The sequence below is a fragment of the Schistocerca americana genome, chromosome 1, assembly GCF_021461395.2.
Source record: "Schistocerca americana isolate TAMUIC-IGC-003095 chromosome 1, iqSchAmer2.1, whole genome shotgun sequence".
In the NCBI taxonomy this organism is placed as follows: Eukaryota; Metazoa; Arthropoda; class Insecta; order Orthoptera; family Acrididae; genus Schistocerca; species Schistocerca americana.
Window position 1 is genome coordinate 25,069,771 of NC_060119.1, and position 25,041 is coordinate 25,094,811.

Genomic DNA, 25,041 nt, shown 5'->3' on the forward strand with positions numbered 1-25,041 from the left:
ATGGGTGGCCATTCATTCCCCAGGAGGCCCACATGATGGGACCCAGGGAAAGACAACTGAGCAGGCAGCATGGTCAAGAGCAGAGAGTAGGTCATGGACAACAGAGACCAAAGGTTGATGAGAGCAGCAACAGACTACAACCTGCAGGATGCTCACCAAGTTGGTACATATTAAAATACTATGGAAGGAGGTCTCAGTAACAAAATGGAGGGCCCTGTTAATGGCTAGCAGCTCTGCTGTGAACACACTACATTTCTGCGGCAGTAAATGGTGTTCCATTCCAGTAGGAGACATAAAAGTGTATCCCGTCTTATCCATCATTTTAGAACCATCAGTGAAGAAGATTGTAGCACACTGGAACTCTTCAAGTGTGGAATATACAAGACACTAGACTATCGTAGGGGCAACAGAAACTTTAGGACCCTGGAATAAGTCGATCCTAATCCGTGGTCCTGGCACCACCCATGCAGGATGCGAGAGGAAATACACAGGGCACATTCCAGAGAGTGGAGATGGACATCCCGATGGGGGGAATTGAGATGCATTCCAACTGAAATCCCACCCAAGGGCAGGTATCAGGTGGAAGATATCCCTTGTTTGCAAAGAGGACGGAGTACAGGGAATGGTCACGAATCGTCAAATGGTGATTGTTTAACAAACCAGGAGTTGGCTCCGTTGTACATGTAGATGGGGAATCCCTGCTTCTGCGAGGAGACTGTCAACGAGACTAGTGCATGGAAGGAGCAACTGAGCCATAAGCCTGACAACAATAATCTAGTCTATATAAAACCAGAGTGTGGTAAAAATCTAGAAGAGTAACATGGTCTGCACCCCAAGATGTGTGGGCCAGGAGGTAGAGAGCATTAAGCTTCTGCATGGAGGTAGTTTTCAGGTGGTGAATATGGGCACCCATGTCAGCTTTTTATCAAAAATAAGGCCCAAGAAAAGGGACTGTGCTACAATATCTAGGCTCTGGTTGCCTAAATAAAGTTCTGGATCAGGGTGCACTGTGGGCCGACAGCAGAAATGCATAACCCACGTTTTGAAGTGAGAAATTGGGAGCCATGGGAAAGGGCCCATGCAGAGACCTGCCAGATGACGCCTTGGAGCTGGCAGATGTTACCAAGTGGGAGCTGCACCAGATGCAAAAAACCTTTGACATACAACACCGAGGTAACCACAGGCCCAACAGAGGTTGCAATTCCATTGATGGTGATGAGGAAGAGTGAGACATTTAACACAGAACCCTGGGGGATACTCTTCTCCTGGATCTGAGAGGTGCTGAGTGAAGCTCTGACTCCAGCCTGGAAGAGCAGTGGGAAAAAACTTGTGGATAAAAATCAGAAGGGGGCCATGAACGTCCCAGTCACAGATGGTAACCAAAATGTGATGGCACCAAGCCATGTCATATTCCATATGTGGGTCAAAGTAGACTGTGACAAGGTGTCAGCATTTAGCAAAAACCTGTTCGATTACTGTTTCCAACCTGAGTAAATGATAAGTTGTAGATCATCCTTCCTGGAAGCTACACTGATACAGCAACAAAAAGCCCAAGATTCGAGTGCCCATCATAAATGGCAGTTAACCATCCTCCTGTGCAGTTTACAAAGTAAGTTGGTCAAGAGAATGGGTTGATAGCTATTGAGAGATGGTGGGTTCTTCCTGGGCTTAAGTATGGGGATAACTATGCTGTCTCACCATTGCGATGGGAAGATACCTGTGAGATAAATGTGGTTGAAGACACTGAGTAGATGTTGCCTCTGGGTAGGGTCCAAGTGTTGGATCATCTGATTGTGGATAGAATCCATGCCTGGGGCCAAGTCATGTGAAGAGGTAAGACCCTGCAAGAACTCTCATTCAGCGAAGGGTTCATTATAGGCTTCATCTTGGAGGGGGGATACTGAAACAGGGGGAGGATTCTTCAACTTGCATTTCTGCCGGAGACAAATAGCAGGATAGGAAGAGGACACCAATACTTTTGCAGGGCCGAACCTGCAATGAAGCGGCATACATCCCCAGGGAGAAAACGTAGTGCTCACAGCATTACTTTTTACTCTGCTTAATAAGGTAGCAAGCCTTAGCACAAAGGCATTTCAAAGTGATAAGGTTAGTCTTGAAGGGTGCCGTTTAAATCATTGCAGCACCTATCGGTGATCCTGGATATGGATTGCTACATCCTTGGTCCACCAAAGTCCCAGTTGATAATGAGGGGGAGGTGTGGATGGAGGTATAGTAGTGTCTGCAGCATGGAGAATAGTGTCAATGATGTCTTGCACAACTGTATCAATGCAATCTGAGAGAGAGGTGTGAAGTGCACAGCAAACTGGCTCTGTGGAATGCCCAACATGGGGGCCTGTCTGCCTGGCAGTGGCAGGGGAACAATAGAATCACTGGAAAGTGGTCACTGTCACCAAGATCATCACGGGGTGATGAATGTAGTGATGGCATGAGAACAGGGGAGGAGATCGTGAAATCGATGGCAGAAAAGGTGCCACGAGCAGAACTGAAGTGTGTAGGAGAACTGTTATTGAGGAGACACAAATCAAAGTATTTAATTATTTGGTCAATTAGAAGACCCCACCCGCCGATGCGGCACTCCCCCTTGGGGGGGTGGCATGCAGTGAAGTCCCAGAGGAGGTGTATTAAGGTTGGCAGTTCAACATAAGGAAGAGGCCTACTTGGAGAGAGGCAGACACCGCAAATAGTGATTGCGGGGTCGTTCACACTTGTACCACTATTGCTTCCAGGTTGGTATGAACGGGGATCTAGACACTAATAACACCAGTGCGAACCAAAGTGCAGACACCTCTAGATGCTACCTTAGGGCCAGCACGGTTTTGACAGAACGTGCAATAACCATGAAACATTGGAGAGTGGTCATCCTGGAAATGCATTTCTTGAAGAGCAACACATAATTCAGAATAAGTGGAAACAAGTTGTTGTATTTCTGGTAGGTGACAGTAATATTCATTGCAGTTCCACTGGATTATTGTGTGGCGAGAGTTCAGGTTAGACATAAAGAAACCAAGGTGAGGTCACGTTACTGGGTCAGAGGTCATCACCGGCGAGGATGGGGTGACATTCATAAAAACTGGGTCTGATTCGGAGTGAGAAGGAGGGGGTGAACGTGCCTGGGATGCCGGGGAAGTCTTGTCCTTGGACATGTGCTGCTGCTTCTTCTTCTCCCTCAGAGGAAGGGAGGAGATGTTATCAGTGTGGGAAGAGGTGGCAGTGATGTCTGGATCGGACAGAAAGCGAGCGGCAGGAGCCTTCGAGAATGGGTCCCTCGTCCAGCCACAGGCTTCCTATCTTGAGAACACCGTGGAAGGAGCCCTGTACCTGGCAGGAGACAAAGAAGAGGATTTCTTGCCTGGCTGAGGAGGAGGGGGGAGAAGGAGGAGGAGTGGTTCCTTGAGAGGAAGGGACAGAAACTGTGGGGTGGGGGGGTGGGGGGGGCAGGAAAGGGAAGGGGGAACCACAGGGGAGGGAGAGGGGAAAGGGGGACAGATATGGAGTAAGGAAGAGATAGGTGGGGGAAGGATGTAACAGATGCAAAAGCAGAGGACATCGACACTGGGTGGAGTCGGTCATACAGTTGACGAGTCTCAGAATAAGATAGACGATTCAGCAACTTATACCCTTGGATCTTCTTTCCTTTTTTGTCAGCTGTGTAATCTGGCGAGCATGGAGAGTGGCGGTCATGAAAGCACCTCATGGGTGGCAGGACGTACGGCTTCACATCACATCTGTGGCACATAATCTTGACCTTCTCTGGGAGGGTACCTCCCTTCAAAGCTAGAATGAAGGTGCTGGTGTCAGTGCAACCCTTCTGCACACATCGAAATACATGAAGGCTGGGTCAGGTACAGATTAGCCCAGAGTTCCTCATCAGTTTGAAGGATGAGGTCCCTATGCTCTATGAAAAATCACAACCTGGGCCATATTCAGAGGCTGGTAAGGGGCAACAGACACCGAGACATTGCCAAGACTATCATAAGCACAAAGGGCTGCACACTGGGTGACAGAGGAAGCTTCGATCGACAGGGAGCCCAACCATATCTTACTGAGAGACTCCACTTTGCCAAACTTGTCCTCAATTTTCTTCACAAAAAAACAACTCTGTGGTAGTCAATATGTCCCCGGCCGTCCTTGTACAGACCAGGTTGCGAGGAAAGCATTTCAACTCAAGACAGCAAGTCTGGTCCTCTTCCCAGGGTGCAGCCAGGGAAGGGAAGGTTGCAGGGTAATAACAAACAGTATTCAGTGACCCGGAATCACGAGAAGAGATGGCTATCTGAGAACGGCGATATTTTTGCAACTTGATACACTTAATGTGCCAAGCACCCACTCTGATCAGGGGCTCTCCCACTGAGTGCCACCCAGCCACAGCAAGGGCTGTCTGGCACAGCAGCTCCAATGCTCCAGGATGACAAAGTGGCCACTCCTTGGCATACATGGGGAGACAACTGCTCAGGTATCAGGAGTATGATCCCTGTGCTGTCAGGGCCCTCTGCCAGATGTTTACATAACAGTTCCACCACAGGGACTGGCTACATGTGCTTGTGACCTAGCGGGGCAGAGACAGGTTACACCAGGGAAGGAAGGGGGGAGAGGAATCAATGCTGTAGATGCTAGGAAGGGAGTTCTTCGCCAAATGGCTCACACTAAACACAGAAAATTTGTAAGTGGAGGTCAAACCCCAAGGGGGAGGGGGGGGGGGGCAAAAATGGATGAAAGAAAACAGGCAAGCCAAATAGAACCACAAGGAATACAAGGGGCCAGGTGGATAGCCAAGTCGACATAAATAAGAACACTGAGAGAGGGGAAGGAGGGGGCAACAAGAAAGGAGCAAGGATGATGGGGGACGTGCACAGTGAAGGAAATGCAGCCCAGGAAAGAAGAATGGGCTGCAATAGCTTGGGGCCCCATGTGCACATACTCATGAAAGAACCATGAGCTCCCTGGCGGGATGTTTGTTTGGAGTGTACCCATGTATGGAAGTTAAAGGTGGACAATACACACTGCAGACATGAAGCATTTGAAATGTGGTGCTACAGAATAATGCTGAAGGTTCGATATCACGATTGGGTAACTAATGATTGCTACTCACCATAAAGATAACACACTGAGTTGCAAGACAGGCACAATGAAAAAGACAGTTACATATTTAGCTTTTGACCACAAACACAGATAACCACCATCTCCAGCAGCTCAGACCAGAATGCAAGTGTCATATAGAATGAAAGCAGCAATCTGGAAGGGGCGGGGAAGAGGAAGGGATCTATATCTACATGATTCTCTGCAATTTACAATTAAGTTCCTAGCAGAGATTTCATCAAGCTATTTATCTACCATTACTCTCTCGAATTGTATGCGGGAAAAACAAGCACATAAATCTTATTGTCTGTGCTCTGATTTATTTTATCACAATGATCATTTCTCCCAATGTATGTGGGTGCCAAAAGAATATTTTTGCGACCTGAGAAGAAAACTGGTGCTTGAAAATTCTGAGAAGATCCTGCCGCAACAAAAAACACCTTTGTTTTATAGACTGCCACCCATATTCACGAATCAGACAAGTGTGGAGGTTCTTTTTAGCAGATCTGTTGCACTTTCCAGTTATTCTGCCAATAAATCACAGTCTTTGGTTTGCTTTACCCCCTATGTGATCTTTTCACCATCAGTTATTTGTAATTGTTATCCCAAAGTTTTATCTGAATTTACAGCCTTTAGATTTGTGTGATTTATTGTGTAACCAAAATTAAGTGAATTTCTTTTCATAGTCATGTGGATGACTTCACACTTCCCATTATTTAGAGTCAACTGCCATTTTTGGATCATACAAATATCTTGTGTAAATCATTTTGCAATTGGTTTTGATCATGATGACTTTACAAGATGGTAAATGACTGCATCATTTGTAAACAATCTGTGAGGGCTGCTCAGATTGTCTCCTATGTCCTCAAAGGAAAGCTAGGTATTATTTCTGTTTTACTTGATGACTTTCAAACAGTTACTATGAACTGTGACCTTTCTGATAGGAAGTCATGAGTCTAGTCACACAACTGAGGGAATACTCCACAGGCTCGAAATTTCATTAGTAGACACTTGTGAGGAACAGTGTCAAAAGCCTTCTGGAAATCTAAAAATATGGAAGCAATTTGACAGCCCCTGCTGACAGCACTCATTATTTCACGAGAAAAAAAGAGCTAGTTGTGTTTCACAAGAGCGATATTTTCTGAATCTGTGCCAACTATTCGTTTCCTTCAAGATAATTCATAAATTTCAAAAACAGTATATGTTCCAAAATTATACTGAAAATTGACGTTAGTGGTATTGGCCTGTAATTCAGTGGATTATTCCTATTTCAAATGTGGTGCTACAGAAGAATGCTGAAGATTAGATGGGTAGATCACATAACTAATGAGGAGGTATTGAATAGAATTGGGGAGAAGAGGAGTTTGTGGCACAACTTGACTAGAAGAAGGGATTGGTTGGTAGGACATGTTCTGAGGCATCAAGGGATCACCAATTTGGTACTGGAGGGCAGCGTGGAGGGTAAAAACCGTAGAGGGAGACCAAGAGATGAATACACTAAGCAGATTCAGAAGGATGTAGGCTGCAGTAGGTACTGGGAGACGAAGAAGCTTGCACAGGATAGAGTAGCACAACAGTAGAAGACCACAACAAAAACAACAACAACAACATTCTTATTTCCTTTCTAGTGTATTGATGTGACTTGTGCAATTTTGCACTCTCGACGTGAGTGGTTGTACGTGATTGCTAAGTAAGAAGTACTGTACCAGCATACTCTGAAAGGAACTTGACTGGCATCCAATCGGGACCAAAGGCCTCATCTTTATTAAGAGATTTAAACTGCTGCACTAGACCGAGGATATCCACTTTTAAGTTACTCGTGTTAGCATTTGTTCTAGAATCGAATTCTGGAATATTCACTTCATCTTCTTTGGTGAAGGAGTTTCAGAACACCATGTTTAATATCTCTGCTTCAATAGCACTGTCATAAGTCACATTACCATTGTTATCATGAAGTAAAGGCATTGATTGCATCTCGCTGCTGGTGTACTTTACATATGACCAGAATCTCTTTGGGCTTTCTGTAAGATTTTGAGACAGAGTTTCATTGATGTTTGCACTAAATTTCAAGCTTCTGTAAAACTTCACCAATCTTGTGGATTTTGCATTCTTTTAAATTTGGCATGCTTTTTACTTTGTTGCTTCCACAACAGTGTTCTGACTTGTCTTGTGTACCATGGAGCATCAGTACCATGTCTTGTTAATTTATAAGTAGGAAAAGACAGATTGCTGTCTACCATAAAAAAGACACATCAAGTTGCAGGTGGGTACAATTAAAACACTTACATAAAGCTTTCGGCCACAGGCTTCATCAGTGAAACACACAAGCAGGCACACCTCAGGCACACGTGACTGCCAACTACAGCATCTCAGGCCAGATTGCAACTATCACATGGGCTGCAAGCAGCAATCTGGAGGTGGTGCGGCAGGGGCAGGGGAAGGGGCAGTAACGTACGGGTGGGGAGAGAAAGAGACTAATGCTATCTGGTGGATTGTGCAGACACTAGACTGCCAACATGAACAGCACATGAGGTTGTGGGGCAGGGAGGTGAGGAAAAAAGGAGAGGAGTGGGGAAAGGCAGACGGCTGCAGATAAACAGGGTGGAAGATGAGAATGGGGAGGAGACAAGTACATCATCTACTCTCCACTCTCATGTTCCACCCTATTTAACTGCAGTCCTCTGCCAACAAATCCACTTGTCTTTCCCTGCTCCTCTCCGATTTTTGTTCCTTTATTCCCCCACCCCCTGTTCCATGACCTCCTGACACTGCACCTGTTGGCAATATTTTTTGTATGTCCATCCTTTTAGCAGGACATCTCTGGGACGACGGCCATTTACTATCGTGACAAAAAATAGAAACACCTGCAGCCATCCATATGATTTTATTTTCTTTTGTCACCACAGCCTGAAGATGAAGGAATGAAGCGTCAAAACTGGCAGCGACAAAATAAAATTAAATCATAAGGACAGCTGCACGTTTTTATTTTTTGTCACAATGTTGGCAATGTAGTCCCTGCACACCCCACCAGACAGCGTTCACTTCTGTAATCACCCATACACTACTATCCCTTCCCCTGCTCTGCCACCTCCAGACTGCTGCTTGCATCCTACGTGATAGCTGCATTCCAGCCTGAGATGCTGGAGTTGGCAGTCGTGTGTGCTTGAGGTGTGTTCACTTATGTGTGTAAATGGTGTCTCTCGCTCTTTTGCTGACAAAGGGTGTGACCAAAAGATTTATGTCAGTGTCTTAATTGTGCCTGTCTGCATCTTGGATGTCTCCTTCACAGTAAGTACCAATCTGTCTTTTCCCACATTTTTGATATTCCCACCTAGAGTTTCCATTGTTTGATCTTATTAATTTATGTGTTGCATATCTACACTTACAGAGTCAGATTGGAAGGAGTGTAAACTGTCTCTTAGAAATGCATAATGTGAATTTTTATCCACTTTTTACAATGATGTATTTTGTCTTTATTTCTGGTTGGTTTTGATGTCACAGTATTCAATCTAGCTACAACTGTCTTGTGATCACTAATCCCTCTCTCCACCATGATGCTGCCTATTTGTTCCAGATTATTTGTTGCAAAGACGTCAAGTGTCTTTTCACAGTCATGTCCAGGATGGCAGCCAGTCAAGGAATATTTTAGGGAATTAGTTTAAAAAATGTATTTCAAAGGCCCAGTGGAATCTTTACAAGTTTTCTCCCACAGTAATTCATGCCTTGTCTATGTGACACAAGTCACTTGCCTTTCACAACCGAGGCAGTTCTGTCCAGATAAAGCTGATGAAAGGAGATGCCCTGAGACCTCTGCTGAAACTGCTAGTGAATTCGCGCCACTGGTTTTAGCCAATAGCGTGCATGGGATACTGATCACGTGTGTGCATGCTGGAGTCTTCTGCAGTGCCTAACACAGTTGCTTCTCTCTCTTGGAATCCAGACTTCGAGCAGAACAGACGTCTTCTTGGAAGGCAGAGCCTCTGGCTCTGCTCTTCACGACCGCCCACCAACATAAGTCAACATGAACTGCTTCCCCGTCCGTTGCCCATTTTAATTAATTGTTCAACCTCCTAGACTGGCCTAAACAAACCTGCTAACTTCTGACCCTAGGCACACCCTTTGTACTCCGTATATTGAAATATATCCTCTTTATTGTACTTAATTTCCTGTTTTCTCATTTAACAGCAGCTCTGGATGCCCACTATCAAATCCTGACCACTCCACCTCCTGCATACTGCCGCCACGAGGCATATTTAACGACCTTCTTCACCCTTCCCTGCCATTTTATACATTACCATTGCTGTCAGACGTTTCTCTCCCCATCCCCAAACCACATACTCTTTTACAAGTGGTGTCGGAAGTGGGATGTAACAATTATATCCCCCTTCCTGGCATGAACTGCTTTACAATTGGAGTCAGGAGTGGGATGTTAGCATCCGTATAACTTCACATTGTTTGCAGAAGTCCCTCATAAACTTCCCCTAACTTTACAATCATTTACACTTTAAGTGCACTCCTGAACTAATTGTTCAAAATAATTTTCTGAGAAAGCATTCAATACAATTTCTGACGATGTTTTATGCCTATCACCAGCTTTAAACATGTATTTTGGCAACATATCGAGGGTACACTGAAGTCACCACCAATTGCATGAGTTAGGTACCTATTTGAAATCAGTTCAGGAAAGTATCCCTTTCCCTGGCTAGAACCCAGCTCCACATCCTATTTCTTAAATGCAGCCTAAACCATGGAATGCCCCCTTCCCCCCAACAGCCTAACCATAAAAATTTCTTTCACTGGATCCCACCCTTCCTTTTGCAAAGATCTTCACGTTTCCAGATTCTGTTAGTCTCTGGTCCTCACAAACTTGGTACTGCAAAAACACATCTCCGTGCCACAGGCATCCCAGAAATGTCTCTGCTCCCTCCACACATACTGCCACTGTACAATCCTTGCTATATCGTCAAATCTCTGAAACTGAATCCCTTGCTCTCTGGCAACTGGAGGAACATTCCAGACACCACCTCCATGAGTTATCCAACCTGCTTACAACCTACTACTGCCTTGGGGCACCACTATCCATATTCAACCTAACCAGTGTTCCTCCTCGGCAACCCCTCACAGCACCTAACTGACCTTTTCAACTTGCCTCATCCTCCAAACTTCCCTGACAACACTCCACCAAAACCAGAGCTGAAATGTTCATCTAACACTATTGTTAACCTTTCCACAAAAGCACTCAGCCCAACAGAAGTTCCTGTCCCATCCAAACGCCTCACCTTTAGTCCTATACACAAATTTAACCATGTTGGACTTGTCAATGACCTACTCCCCTCCTCCTGATCCCTGCAATAGAAACAATTCTTTGCCACCAGTCCCTCCAACCAAAGCTAACATAATCCCAATAATGAATACTGACTTTCATAGTTCATCCTCCCCTCCTCCCGCATAAATTGCCCCCGGACACCTTCCAGGAAGTTCTTACCTCCAACTTGGTCTCAGAATTCTTTCCCAGGTCCCTTCCTCATAACATCAGCCTTTCAGTAAAAGAAGGGCAGCCAAACAAAATCTCAAAGCAAATCCTGACCTAATCACTCTACCTGCAGATACAGGTTGGCCAAAGGTCCCTGCCAATTATCTAAATCCTCCTTCTATAAACTGTATCAGACTGCTCCCATCCCAGAAGTTCAATATAACCTCCAATCCCTGTTTAATGCTTACGGCCTTCCCAGGACCTCTCCCCTGAATCCATTTCCCTCCTCACCTCAATGTCACCCCACACACCCACATTCTACATATTCCCCAAAATCCATAAACCCAACAATTCTGGGTGACCCAATGTAACTGATTACTGTGCCCACACTGAAAGAATTTCAACACTCATTGACCAACACCTCCAACCAACTGCCCATAATGTCAAAGATACTAATCACTTCCTTCACCCATTCTCCACCATCCCCACCACTTTACCTCCTGGATCTGTACTGGTCACTGTTGATGCCACCTCCTCGTAAACCAACAACCATCATCCTCACAATCTTACTGCCATTGAACACGACCTTTCCCAACGTCCTCCAAACCCACTACTTCATTCTTCATACACATTACTAACTCTATAATTCACCCACAACTACTTTTCCTTTGAAAGGCAGATATGCAAACAAATCTGTGACACCCACATGGCACCCTTCTATGCCAACCTTTCATGGGCCACTTAGAGGAGACCATCCTAGTCTCCCAAAACTCCAAACCCCTGATGATATCTTCATGATCTGTCCACAACAAACCCACGAACAGTACCTACATTTTGATTAGTGGCATCTCTTCCTCTCCAAAAAATCCCTCCCATACAGCCTTGCCACCTGGGGATGGCATATCTGCAGTGACAAGAACTCCCTTTCCCAGTATGCTAAAGGTCTCACCAAGCCTTCATAGATACGCACTATCCCCTGGACCTAGTCTCCAAGCTAGTCAACAAACATATTTCCTGTGTCATTTCCCCACAAGCCCCTATGTGACAGTTGCATTCCGATCCAAGCTGCCAGAGATGACAATCGTGTTCATGACCCGTGCTTGAATGAATGAATGAATGAATGAATAGATGCATGTTTTCTTCTCTGAAGAAGGCTTTGACTGAAATGTCTTTTCGTTGTTCCTGTCTGCCACTCAATATGTCATCTTAACACTGACAGAGTGTATACATGGACAAGGAAAAAAAATTCCCATATTATTCCGATTTCCCAGTTAAAAATACATTTTCTTCTGGGTAAAAATACACTTTCTCCATGTTAAGTGACAGTATACTTTCCTTCGGAACTGTAAAAGCTGTCAGTCCTTTGAATGGCTATGGTTTTATACACCAGCGCGGAATTTCCCAGTACTTTAGAAAACGAAACAGGAGGGAGGGGGGGGGGGGGGGGGGGGGGGGGGATAGGAGAACACATTTTGGAAAGATCTTAGATGTGTAGCAACATGTATGCTACATATTTTCGTATTACAAAAGTATAATTGCAAATTCCACCAAATACCGCACGTTACTTTCCAAAGCATTGAAATTGAGATTGAAATGCGCTCTTGTAAGCATCACAGCTCATGTCACATGATCTCGTCAGCCGATGACAGCGGATATTCAGAGTATAGGATATGTGATGTAGTCAGCCAATTGCAACCACTGTTAAGTAGCGCGAACACACAAATTAGAAGAGTTAATGGTTTAAATTAATATACATAGTGTTGCTACAAGAAAAGCAATGCTTCCACATACAATATTGGTCTCTAAGATTTGTGGGGACGTAGAACCACTGGCTCATCTCCCAATAATATCACTACCCTACCGCAGCGAGAACAATCGTAACTTTGCCAGATCAGTTCTCTGCAGAACGCGCTCTATACTACACGTATTGTGTACATGCTGCGAGAGTAAAAGTATTCATAGTAATTGACGGAAGTGCAAGTGATTATTTATGGTCGTAATTACCACACCCACTCTCCACTACCTACAGATTAATAAGCTGCAAGAGCTAAGATTTCACATTTAATGTTGCTTTTTTCCTAGTGTTACGCTTTAAGATACATTGTACATAGTTCATCTTACGCAAAAGGAAATTTACTTTGAAAGTAAAGCCTAGTTTACAAGACACTAGATTGCAGGCAACTGCACTACTGGCCACTGCAAATGCTCGCCGCGTGTTTGTCCGACTCGTTGGTGAAATTAAACACTTTTGGTGTGTTCCAACTTCAGCGACACTAGTTACAAGAGTTTTGAGGCTACATGTGTTCATAGTGTGTGGACAAACTGAATTATGAAGTGGGGAACGGAAAATAATGTTCACTTCTTGGATATATACGCTTTGCATAGGTGTTTGTGGGACTTCACTGATGCTGATTACATAAATAAGCAGCATATTGCTGCTCCTGAGACCGTCATGTGCGATCAGAACACAAATGGTTTGACAATATCTGAGCTGCAGGGCAAAATTTATTGAATTAGGAGCACATATACAATTGAACAAACAAAAATACAAGCAAGTAGTATTCTGGCTGTGGAAATGCTCTCCTCTACAAGACTAAAATTTCATCGTTAGAGTTGACCGACTCTTTTTTAAGGAATATTGTTGACAGGAGGTAAGGGTACACAAATCAAGAAGTTGTGTTCTTTATTCAATATTCATCTATTTAAAATGTCACAGCAGTGCTCCCCATTCACATTTGTCTGAATTATGAAATAATGCAACTGTACAGATCTATCTCCAAGACAGTAGTTTGCAAACTATTCTGTAAAAATGCGGCCTGCTTTGAGTAACTGTTAATTTTAATAATTCTTAGTTAATGTTAATAATTATTGGTGTTATTTATTGGTGTTAATGAAAAGACATCATCACGGACTAAAACTGCATCTTCTAGCATGCCGAGTGTTCTCGATTGTAATGCACGCAATGTGATATGTAATTTCAGTTTTGACAGTGCTTCGTGTATTACAGTATTTTTTCCTTATCGCACAATTAACTCTATTTAGAAGAAACGTGAACAGTTCTGGTGACATTCTAAGATAATTAAAAGAACTTCTTGGATCTCCCATTATAAATTATTGTAGCAAGTTTGCTGAGCAACCGAGCTGACATCTTTTCTTCATCCAGTCACCAATCGAAACACATTTCTTATTTTTTTTCTTATGCAGCGATTCCACACAACAAGCTTTAACTCCATCACAACTCGTGCGGCATGCAGCTGCCAAAACTTTCATTTCAGACATGACTCAGGAACCCACAAAACGACAAAACTGAAGTGTATACTGGTGTTGCCAGCCTATATAAAACCATTTGCGTGCAACTCATTCCACGCAACGAGTGGCACAACCCAATGTCGTCTTATAAATGCTTTTCAGGCCACCATTTGCAATATTTTCCCGTGACCTGTTAGAAATAGGTTCATTTCAGCAGTTGGCAGAAAGCTCCAGATGACAGGCGTCAACGTGCTCGCGCAGCTACCATGATGCAGCAAGCCTGCATGTTCGTACATTAAAGATCTTACATTACGTCCTAAAAGAAACAAGACATCAGAGGGTACTCCAAGAGCATCGCAATTTTGTGAACCATACTAAAATGCATAATTCGGCTTATAGTGCACATTTGCATGTCCAGATTCCCAATGAAGTAGGCCTCGACCTGACATTAAGCTTTTCAGTGTGGTTTTCGGGATGTAAATTTTTTTGGAGTACCAGTACTGTATTATCTCATGTTTGGTTATTATGTCATACTGAACACGAGCTAGAAGATGAAAAGGTGCACTTGAAATGTAGTGAACAGTTGAAACTAGCCAATAGCACGGAATTAAACACTTCGTTTCAAATAATTGACTGCCTCGGCACAAAAGATTAATAAAAGCCAAATTTCTTCAGAAAACCGACAAAAATAACTTAATTGTTCTGCAAGGTGATTAACGTGTGACTGTCAGAAAGGTGGAAATAAAATAAGATCTGAAAGTAATATTATTTTAGCCCTTCATAATTATATGGATGTATTTCATTTTCATTTGACGTGAGAGTAGTAAACGAAGAGAAAACAGCAAAATCACTAAACGTAAACACAGGTCATGTGGAGACTACCCATCTCCCCACTAGAATTCAGACTGCACTGTGCATCCCCCCAAATTGTTTGAGATAGGACGCCAAAAATTTAAAAAAACTGGCTTTTCAAAAAATGTTCATAATTTTGTAGCGCACACCTTTCTGAACAGTCTGATACATAAAGCAAAAATGTTTGAGAAAATGTAAGATGTTATTTGGTCTCAAGTGTGCCAAAGTGGAATGCCACACCTCTTCACATAGCATTCTTCTATCATGTGTCACTGTATTTCACTCTTGGAATTCAAATGTGAATATTTTCTAATGGATGCCATCAAATTATATTCACGAGAGTGAAAACTGAAATGTCCTGTGGAGGCTCTCCTGTTCTCAATCGGTCCATTTGACATCCTGCCCCTCTTAAAAAAAACAACTCGCAATTAATACTGGATGGGATTATTTGTAACTGGGAGAACAAGAACTCTTCAGAAAATTTGCACTCTTTATTGCCTATTCGCTAATAACTTGCTATTTTGTGTGACATAGAATTAAATATGGGATACATAAAACCATAAAGACAAGAGACAAGCAAGGTAGTACACATTTGTTCAATCCTTAGGTCCTAGCATTTTTTCCTCTCTAATCTTGCTACAGCTTTACATGGCGCGCATTCCTTTCTGTGAAAGAATCTATTACTTCATCAAAGTTCGTCTAACATTTTGCTACACAAAAAATCGAAATGTCGTTGTCTAATATTGAAAAAGCTGTTAATACAAATAGTACCCAAGGCTGGTGTGGTTTCTCGATCTGATTACGCCTGTCTGCTAGATGAAACTACATAGGCCTGTCTAATATTGCAGCAATTGTAACACACACCAAATAAATGAGACTGTTTTGCCACAAATGGTCATTTTTGTAGCATGACAGAATATAATTCATAATGTTTATATTCGTATTATTCTTATGGTGAAGAGAATACTGCATGTGATTCACAATTCATGACAGTTCCTATCAGCAACCATCTCTTCTCATAGGTAGGTAGGAAAAAAATCAGAACGTAATATAAGTGCGTATTAGGCCTGCAAAAGGCAAAAAACTTTATGTTAGGAAATAGTTTCACATTTCATTCATTCATACGCTCCAGCTTCTCAAGCATGAGATCGAAAAGTAGTAGTACAAAATTTCTGTGTAAATTTGGAATCGTCACGTTCTTCCATAATTTGTGTGATGTCCCCATTTCTTCTCCTTCCTCTTTCTAACAAACAATTTTGTTATTACTAATTTTGTAACTATTCCTGTCAGTGTCAAGACTCATTCTCTGTTAACTTCACCAACCCTGCCACAATCACCGATTTACCGTATTTACTCGAATCTAAGCCGCACTTTTTTTTCCAGTTTTTGTAAGCCTAAAACTGCCTGCGGGTTAGAATCGAGTGCAAAGTAAGCGGAAATTCTGAAAAATATTGGTAGGTGCCGCCACAACTAACTTCTGCCGTCGAATATATGTAGCGCTACACAGGCATGCTTTGCAGGCACAAAGATAAATATTGGCGCCAAAACCTCTGCGTCACTAAATAAATTTAAAAAAAGGGTGGAAGACGAGCTTTTTTCTCCGCCCCGAGTTTCGACCACTGCATTTTTATACATTATCCAACAAAATAAATACAAATTCCGTATTGTTCGTCTTCGAATGTAGCAGCATTTCAAAGTACTACTAAAATCTGACTGGCAAGACTGTTTGGGATGTTTGTCAATATGGCCAACTCTACATTCTGATTTTTTTTCCTACCTACCTATGAGAAGAGATGGTTGCTGATAGGAACTGTCATGAATTGTGAATCACATGCAGTATTCTCTTCACCATAAGAATAATACGAATATAAACATTTTGCCATGTATTCTTTCGTGTTTGCTGCTATCTCATTTAAATCCTGTCTGCCTAATAAACTACGAAACTAGTGAGACAACAGCAAACGCGGAAGAATAAACATATCATATCATGTCATGTTTATATTCGTATTATTCTTATGCCTTACAGTGACACAGTCAGAAATGAAGCACGGCAATTGACTAGAATTGTAAAGCTAAGATGACTCTAATTTCTGTACAGAATGTAATCTACTAAAGAGGCGTCTGCAAAGATTTTCAAACGCAGAAAAATTTTCGATAAACTCTCGTTGTGAGCATCTTCTGTCATATGCAGCCTATTATTTGCTCCTTGTTGATCTTTATCAAAGAAAGCAACAGTATAAGTAACAACAAATAGCAGTCTCTTGCCATTGTTTTGCTAGTGGGACAATTTCTCTCTCTCTCTCTCTTTTTTTTTTTTTTTTTTTTTTTTTTTTTTTTTTTTTTTTTTTTTTTAAAAAAAGCAGCGGTAGCGCACACAAGAGCAAGCCATGCCGCGAGCAGCGACAGGTCGTAAACATTCATTATCGGAATGCGACAAACAATGCGTGACACATTAAAACAATGCAGTTTTATTTTAGAGTGACATAAACACCTATAACAAAGAGAATGGCTCTTATCAGATGAAAGAAAAATAAGCAATCAGTTCAAACCAGACGAAGTACACGAAAAAGGAAGGGTACCCGTATAAATACAGACAGAGAGCCTGACGCATAGCAGTGGCTACCTGGTAAAGCGTAACTGCTAAGCTTACGACTCGAACCAAACTACTGCAGCTGTATCGTCACTCATTCAACCTAAATTGTGTCTCATATTACAGTGGACCAACTTTGTTTCGATTTGGAGATGCGGCCTAATTTTTTTCTCTCCCCTTGAATTTCGAGTCTCAAATTTCAGGTGCGGCTTAGATTCGGGAAATTTTTTTTTCCTTGATTTCGAGTTTTATTTTTCAGGTGCGGCTTAGATTCGCGTAAATACAGTAGTTATCCTGTTTTTATTCTCCAGTTAGGCTTTATTACGTGTTTGTACAACGCGTTTCCCTTGCTACTCCCAGAACTGAACTTAAGTGGCTGTTAGTCAGGGACTGTACAACCGGCCCTTCCTAGTGTAGCGATCTGGCGAAAACTTTTCTGTCAAAATTTCATTTTCTTGGAGACACCGAGAAGATAATACATATTGGTTAAAAACAGTCACGGTTGCAATTTTAGTTTTTTATTTTTCAACGACGCGTTTTGCCTTATTTAGGCATCTTCAGGTTATCTTTTCTAGATGGACGCGAGACGCACCAAGATCTGCATAGCGCGTTCCCATTCACAGGAGTGAGTAACAGAGTAAGGTGAGGGCTCGGGTGGAAAGCATAACCAGTACTGCTAAGCACTGGTTTGCTGTGTGCCACACATGGATCGGAAGAAGGTAATAGGTGATCTTTCTTATCTGTTATTCCTGTTTGTCACTTACTTCGACTCTGGTAGTCCAAATCTATGGATTTCGCTAGTAATTATAACAAAACTGATCATTTGCAAACCCAGTCAACACCATAACAAACAGCAATTGGCATTCACCTGTTCGGCTTCACTCCGTTCAGCTTGTACAGCCCCGACCCCTTTTTGTCTGCAGGAAAGTTTATTTCTATATGCGACCGGGATTCCTCTGACAGAGACATCACGCACACCATGCACCTCTACAAAAATCAACTTATGATTTATTCGGAAATCAACAAGGAATGTGTTCAAAAATGTTAAAAAACCACAACATGGATGCGTTTCAAAATCATATGAATAATCGCTAGATCAACGTGCGCTGGATGCTATGTGCTTTGTGAAACAAGGTTTTTTTCCTCAAGAATACGAATTTGCCCCCCCCCCCCCCCACCCTCGTGAAACTGCCGCCCGGGACACACTGGTCTCCCCCCCCCTCCTCCCCCCCCCCCCCCCCACACACACACAGATTTGGGCCTGCTGCACATGCGTGAATCTGGCAGCTTGCCCGCACCAGTTGGTTGGTTGGTTGGTTTGGGGGGATTAAAGGGACCAGACTGCCATGGTCATCGGTCCCTTTTTCCAAAGACAAAGAACACCCACAGAGAATAAAAACAAGGAACAGAAGAGATCACAGACGAGACAGAACAAGAGATACTGAGACAAAGACAAGACAAGACAAAACAAACTAAAACCACACAGAGTGTGACGGTGGTTGGCCGACCATAGACAGAAAAAAGGAAAGGCCAACAACGTAGAAACACATTAAAAAATCAGTGTAAAACCATAAGCCAAAGGCCAGAATCAATACAAAACAATAAAATAAAACATAAACACTCAGAGTAAATGATAAAATCCCCCTGCCCGAATAAAATGTAAAACTAAGTCAGCCATAGTGGAGTCGTCTGTTAAAAGGGCAGGGAGCGTAGCAGGCAGCGCAAATGTCTGCCTGACCACAGCTAAAAGGGGGCAGGCCAGCAAAATGTGGGCCACTGTCAAAGCTGCCCCACAGCGACATAGAGGAGGGTCCTCCCGGCGCAGTAAATAACCGTGTGTTAGCCGGGAGTGGCCAATGCGGAGCCGACAAAGGACGACGGAGTCCCTGCGGTTGGCTCGCATGGATGACCGCCACACAGCCGTCGTCTCCTTGACAGCACGGAGTTTATTGGACATTGGCAGTTCGCGCCATTCATCGTCCCATAGCGCCAAGATTTTGCGGCGGAAGACTGCCCGCAAATCAGTTTCTGGGAGGCCAAGGTCCAGAGATGGCTTGCTGGTGGCCTCTTTCGCCAGGCGGTCAACATGTTCGTTACCCGGGATACCGACATGACCGGGGGTCCACACAAAGACCACAGAGCGGCCGCAACAGGCAAGAGTATGCAGAGACTCGTGGATAGCCATCACCAGACGAGAACGAGGGAAACACTGGTCGAGAGCTCGTAAACCGCTCAGGGAATCGCTACAGATAACGAAGGACTCACCTGAGCAGGAGCGGATATACTCTAGGGCACGAAAGATGGCAACCAATTCAGCAGTGTAAACGCTGCAGCCATCCTGCAAGGAACGTTGTTCGGAACGGTCCCCTAGAGTGAGCGCATACCCGACACGACCAGCAACCATCGAACCGTCAGTGTGGACAACACCAGAGCCCTGATACGTGGCCAGGATAGAATAAAAGCGGCGGCGGAAGGCCTCTGGAGGGACTGAGTCCTTCGGGCCCTGTGCCAGGTCCAGCCGAAGGCAAGGGCGACGAACACACCATGGGGGTGTATGCAAAGTAGCCTGGAAAGTAGGTGGAACAGTGAAAACCTGAAGCCCAGAGAGAAGCTCTTTGACGCGGACCGCTATTGTACAACCAGACCGGGGCCGACGATCTGGCAGATGGACGACCGATCGCGGGAACAGGAGACGATAATTTGGATGGCCAGGCGAGCTGAGAACATGGGCAGCATAAGCGGCCAGCAAACGTTGGCGTCGGAACCGCAGGGGAGGGACACCTGCCTCCACGAGTAAGCTGTCCACAGGGCTGGTGCAGAAAGCACCAGTGGCAAGGCGTATCCCGCTGTGGAGAAGTGGGTCCAGCACCCGCAACGCAGACGGGGAGGCTGAGCCATATGCCAGGCACCCATAATCCAGACGGGACTGGATTAACGCCTGGTAGAGCCGTAGCAGGGTAGAGCGGTCGGCTCCCCAGCGGGTGTGGCTCAACTATACGAGGCCGCGACTTGCACGCGGAAGGTACGACACGACAGAAAATTGCGGATAAAAATCGGCAGAGGACCCCGAAGACCCCATCCATGAAGCGTAGAAAGAATGTGATGACGCCATGTCGTATCGTACGCCTTCCGTATGTCGAAAAAGACAGCGACCAGGTGCTGACGGCGGGAAAAGGCAGTACGGATGGCCGACTCCAGGCTCACCAGATTGTCGGTGGCGGAGCGGCCTTTACGGAACCCACCCTGAGACGGAGCCAGAAGGCCCCGAGACTCCAGTACCCAATGCAAGCGCCGGCTCACCATCCGTTCAAGCAACTTGCAAAGAACGTTGGTGAGGCTAATGGGGCGGTAGCTGTCCACCTCCAGAGGGTTCTTTCCAGGTTTCAAAACGGGGATGACAATGCCTTCCCGCCATTGCGACGGAAACTCCCCCTCGACCCAAAGACGGTTGTAAAGATCGAGAAGGCGCCGCTGGCAGTCCACTGAAAGGTGTTTCAGCATCTGACAGTGGATGCCATCTGGCCCAGGAGCGGTATCAGGGCAAGCAGCGAGGGCACTGCGAAATTCCCACTCACTAAATGGAGCATTGTAAGATTCTGGGTGGTTGGTGCGAAACGAGAGGCTCCGACGTTCCATCCACTCTTTAATGGAGCGGAAGGCCTGGGGGTAATTCGCAGAAGCGGAACTCATAGCAAAATGCTCTGCTAAGCGATTGGCAATGACGTCGGAGTCAGTACAAACTGCTCCATTCAGTGAGAGCGCAGGGACGCTGGCAGGTGGCCGATAGCCGTAGACGCGTCGAATCTTGGCCCAGACCTGCGAGGGAGTGACATGGAGGCCAATGGTGGACACATACCGCTCCCAGCACTCCTTCTTGCCTTGGCGGATAAGGAGGCGGGCCCGCGCACGCAGCCGTTTGAAGGCGATAAGGTGGTCGAGGGAGGGGTGTCGCTTGTGACGCTGGAGCGCCCGCCGGCGATCTTTAATCGCTTCAGCGATCTCAGGCGACCACCAAGGCACAGCCTTCCGCCGAGGGGACCCACAGGAATCGGGAATGGCAGATTCGGCGGCAGTAACGATGCCGGTGGTGACCGATTGAACCACCGCATCAATGTCATCGGTAGAGAGAGGCTCAAAAGAGGCAGCCTTATTCATAGCCCATCTGCTAGGGCGCCCAGAAGAGTGGCGCTGTGGTAGTGACAAAAAGATCGGAAAATGGTCACTACCACACAGGTCGTCATGCACACTCCATTGGACAGACGGTAAGAGGCTATGGCTACAGATTGAAAGGTCAATGGCGGAGTAGGTGCCATGCGCCACACTGAAGTGTGTGAAGGCACCATCATTTAACAGCGAGAGATCGAGCTGCGACAATAAATGCTCAATGATGGCGCCTCGACCTGTTGCCACTGACCCACCCCACAGAGGGTTATGAGCGTTGAAGTCGCCCAATAGCAAGAAAGGTGGCGGCAATTGGGCGACCAGTGCAGCCAGGACATGCTGCGAGACATCACCATCCGGTGGAATGTAAAGACTGCAGACGGTAACAGCCTGTGGCGTCCACACGCGTACAGCGACAGCCTCTAAAGGCGTCTGGAGAGGGACAGACTCGCTGTGCAGAGTGTGAAGGACATATATGCAGACGCCACCAGACACCCTTTCATAAGCTGCTCGGTTCTTGTAATAACCCCGATAGCCACGGAGGGCGGGGGTTCGCATCGCCGGAAACCAAGTTTCCTGGAGAGCAATGCAGAAGAAAGGGCGAAGGCTGAGAAGTTGGCGGAGCTCAGCGAAATGGTGGAAAAAACCGCCGCAGTTCCACTGGAGGATGGTATTGTCCATGGCTGAGAAAGGCGTGAAAGGACTGGGAAGGCAATTTACGCCGCTTGTTCACTCACTGCCACCGATTCAGTACCCGGACGAGAGGCATCCATGGCGTCTGAGGGACCAGCGAGATCAAGGTCCTCAGCGGACGCCAGAATCTCGACTTCATCCTCAGACGCAGACCGCGAAAGGTGCGGTGGGGTTGGTGCCACCGCAAGTTCTTTAGCCTTAGAGGTCTTTCTCTTGGACTTCTCTCGCTGAACCTTGGGTTTCACCGGCTGGGAAGGCTTCACCGATTCAGTCTCCGGGACAGAGGAGGATCGTGAAGCCCTACGCCCGGCTGCCGGTGAGGACTTATGCCACTGGTGGCCGTCATCCTTCCCGCTGGGGGAACCCTGGGAAGGGAGCGTCCCAAGGGAACTCTTACGGGCGAGAGTAGCCGAAGAAGTTAGGCGCTTCTCCGGCTGAGAAGCGGGGACGGACGTCCCCGACGGGTGGGAGGAGGTTGCCCCTGAGGTAGGTGGTGCAGGAGCAACCGGTTGGGGAGAGCCCCCCACGGGCAAGGGGGCAGAAGGAGTCGTACTGCTGATCGAGCTGGCTGGAAGTCTCGCAACTGATGGAGCTAGCACAGTTGTTGTAGCAGCTGCATACGAAGATGTCATTCTCACAGGATGGAGTCTGTCATATTTCCGTTTGGCCTCAGTATAGGTCAGCCGGTCCAGGGTCTTATATTCCATGATTTTGCGCTCTTTCTGAAAGACTGTGCAGTCAGGCGAGCAAGGTGAATGGTGCTCCCCGCAGTTGACGCAGATGGGAGGCGGGGCACATGGAGTATCGGGATGAGACGGGCGTCCGCAATCTCGACATGTGAGGCTGGAAGTGCAGCGGGAAGACATATGGCCGAACTTCCAGCACTTGAAGCACCGCATCGGGGGAGGGATATAGGGCTTGACGTCACATCGGTAGACCATCACCTTGACCTTTTCCGGTAACGTATCACCCTCGAAGGCCAAGATGAAGGCACCGGTAGCAACCTGATTGTCCCTCGGACCCCGATGAACGCGCCGGACGAAATGAACACCTCTACGTTCTAAGTTGGCACGCAGCTCGTCATCAGACTGCAAAAGGAGATCCCTATGGAAAATAACACCCTGGACCATATTTAAACTCTTATGTGGCGTAATAGAAACGTTAACATCCCCCAACTTGTCACAAGCAAGTAACCTGCGGGACTGGGCGGAGGATGCCGTTTGTATCAGTACTGACCCAGAGCGCATTTTAGACAAGCCCTCCACCTCCCCAAACTTGTCCTCCAAATGCTCTACGAAGAACTGAGGCTTCACGGACATAAAAGATTCCCCGTCAGCTCTGGTACAGACGAGATACCGGGGCGAGTATCTTTCGCTCTCATTCATAGCCCTTCGTTCCTCCCATGGTGTGGCCAGGGAGGGGAACGATTTGGGGTCATACACATTAGCCTTGAAGTGAGCCTTGGAACGCTTAGAGACTGCTGACGGCTGGCCGCCAGCAAGAGATGATGTACCACGCTTCATTGCGGGTCATCCGCCCTGATGCCACCTACTCCGACCAAGGGCCCTCCCCACGGGCGCCACCCAGCCACAGCAAAGGCCACCTGGCAGGATGGCCATTGCCGGGAGTCCCGATGCCCCAGGGAGATGGGCATCTACTCCTTGGCATACGTGGGGAGTGAACGGCGCAGGCATCAGTAGAGCGATCCCTGTGTTGTCAGGGGGCTACAACCAAGAGGGTACATGGCGACCCCACCACAACGGACTGGCTACCGTGCTGGATCTTAGGTGCAAAAATGGCCAAGGTCGTCGTCACAGTTAAAAGAAACACTGCAGAGTGCAGCGTGGTAATCGCCCATGAGATCGAAAACGAGCGGGACACCATCGCAACGACGAGAAAGACGGCAATAGGTCTAATTGCACGAAGGATACAGTGCACCATGTAAGGTGCCCTTCCCCAATTGGCTCGCTCTTCGGAATAATTTGGATAGATGGAGGTCAAACCCGAGAGGGGACCATCACAGAAGGCCGAAACGTTGGAGACTCCTTTTAGTCGCCTCTTACGACAGGCAGGAATACCGCGGGCCTATTCTAACCCCCGAACCCGCAGGGGGGTGCCCGCACCAGTAAAATTTTCCATGTAGCCTCTGGCTACTTGCTGCTACTGCTTGTACAGCTAACAGCCACAAACTTGCAGCCAGAAGCGGGATTCAATTGCGCATGTGCGTGAGCCCACTTGCAGCTGCTCGAACTAATTTAATGTAAATAGTTATGACGTCATGCTCATAGGCGGCAATTTGTTGTTATGAAGCATTGCATAGTCTTCCTAAAGCCTTCAACACATTTTGCTGTTGGCAGACGCTTGTATGAGCACTGTGTTTTGTTATTCGTGGCGCATTTCCTTTGCAGCTGAAATTTTATTTTCGTTTTTTTTTTTATCTTGTTCATGTTTTATTGCTGCAGTATTATTCTGCTGCAGCAGGATACAGTAATATCCTTTGTTAGACCATCAGTTCTTACCAGCCAAAACTACAAAAATGTAACTGAAAACTAAAACAATGAAAAATTCCCGGAATTGTAAAAAATTACTGGGTTTTTCCCGGTTTTCTCCCGGACAAAAAAATTCCCCAGTTTTTCCCGGATCTCCCAGTTGTTCCGGGTCGCATACACCCTGACTGAGTACCAATCTATCTTTTCCTTATATTGTTGTGTAATAGTGGAAGATTGGTCAGACAATGGAAAAGTCAAAACAGGTCCAAATACAGTCATAAATAAATGTATACTAGAGTCATATATTTGTCTTGCGTGAACTCAAGATGGGGGATGGGCTGGGGTATCAACTGTACTCGTATCAGTGTGTGCTCAAGGAGGGAAATAGAGAAAATCATCTACAATTCAACTGAAAATAAAGGCAGCATCGCAAACAT

The 25,041-nt window shown here is 45.8% G+C and overlaps 1 protein-coding gene across 1 annotated transcript in view; it reads right to left on the minus strand.

Annotated features, from left to right (window-relative positions):
• Positions 1 to 25,041, minus strand: part of LOC124620221 (methionine synthase reductase-like) — a 93,508-nt gene that overhangs the window by 23,493 nt on the left and 44,974 nt on the right. The gene's annotated exons all lie outside the window — the stretch shown is intronic.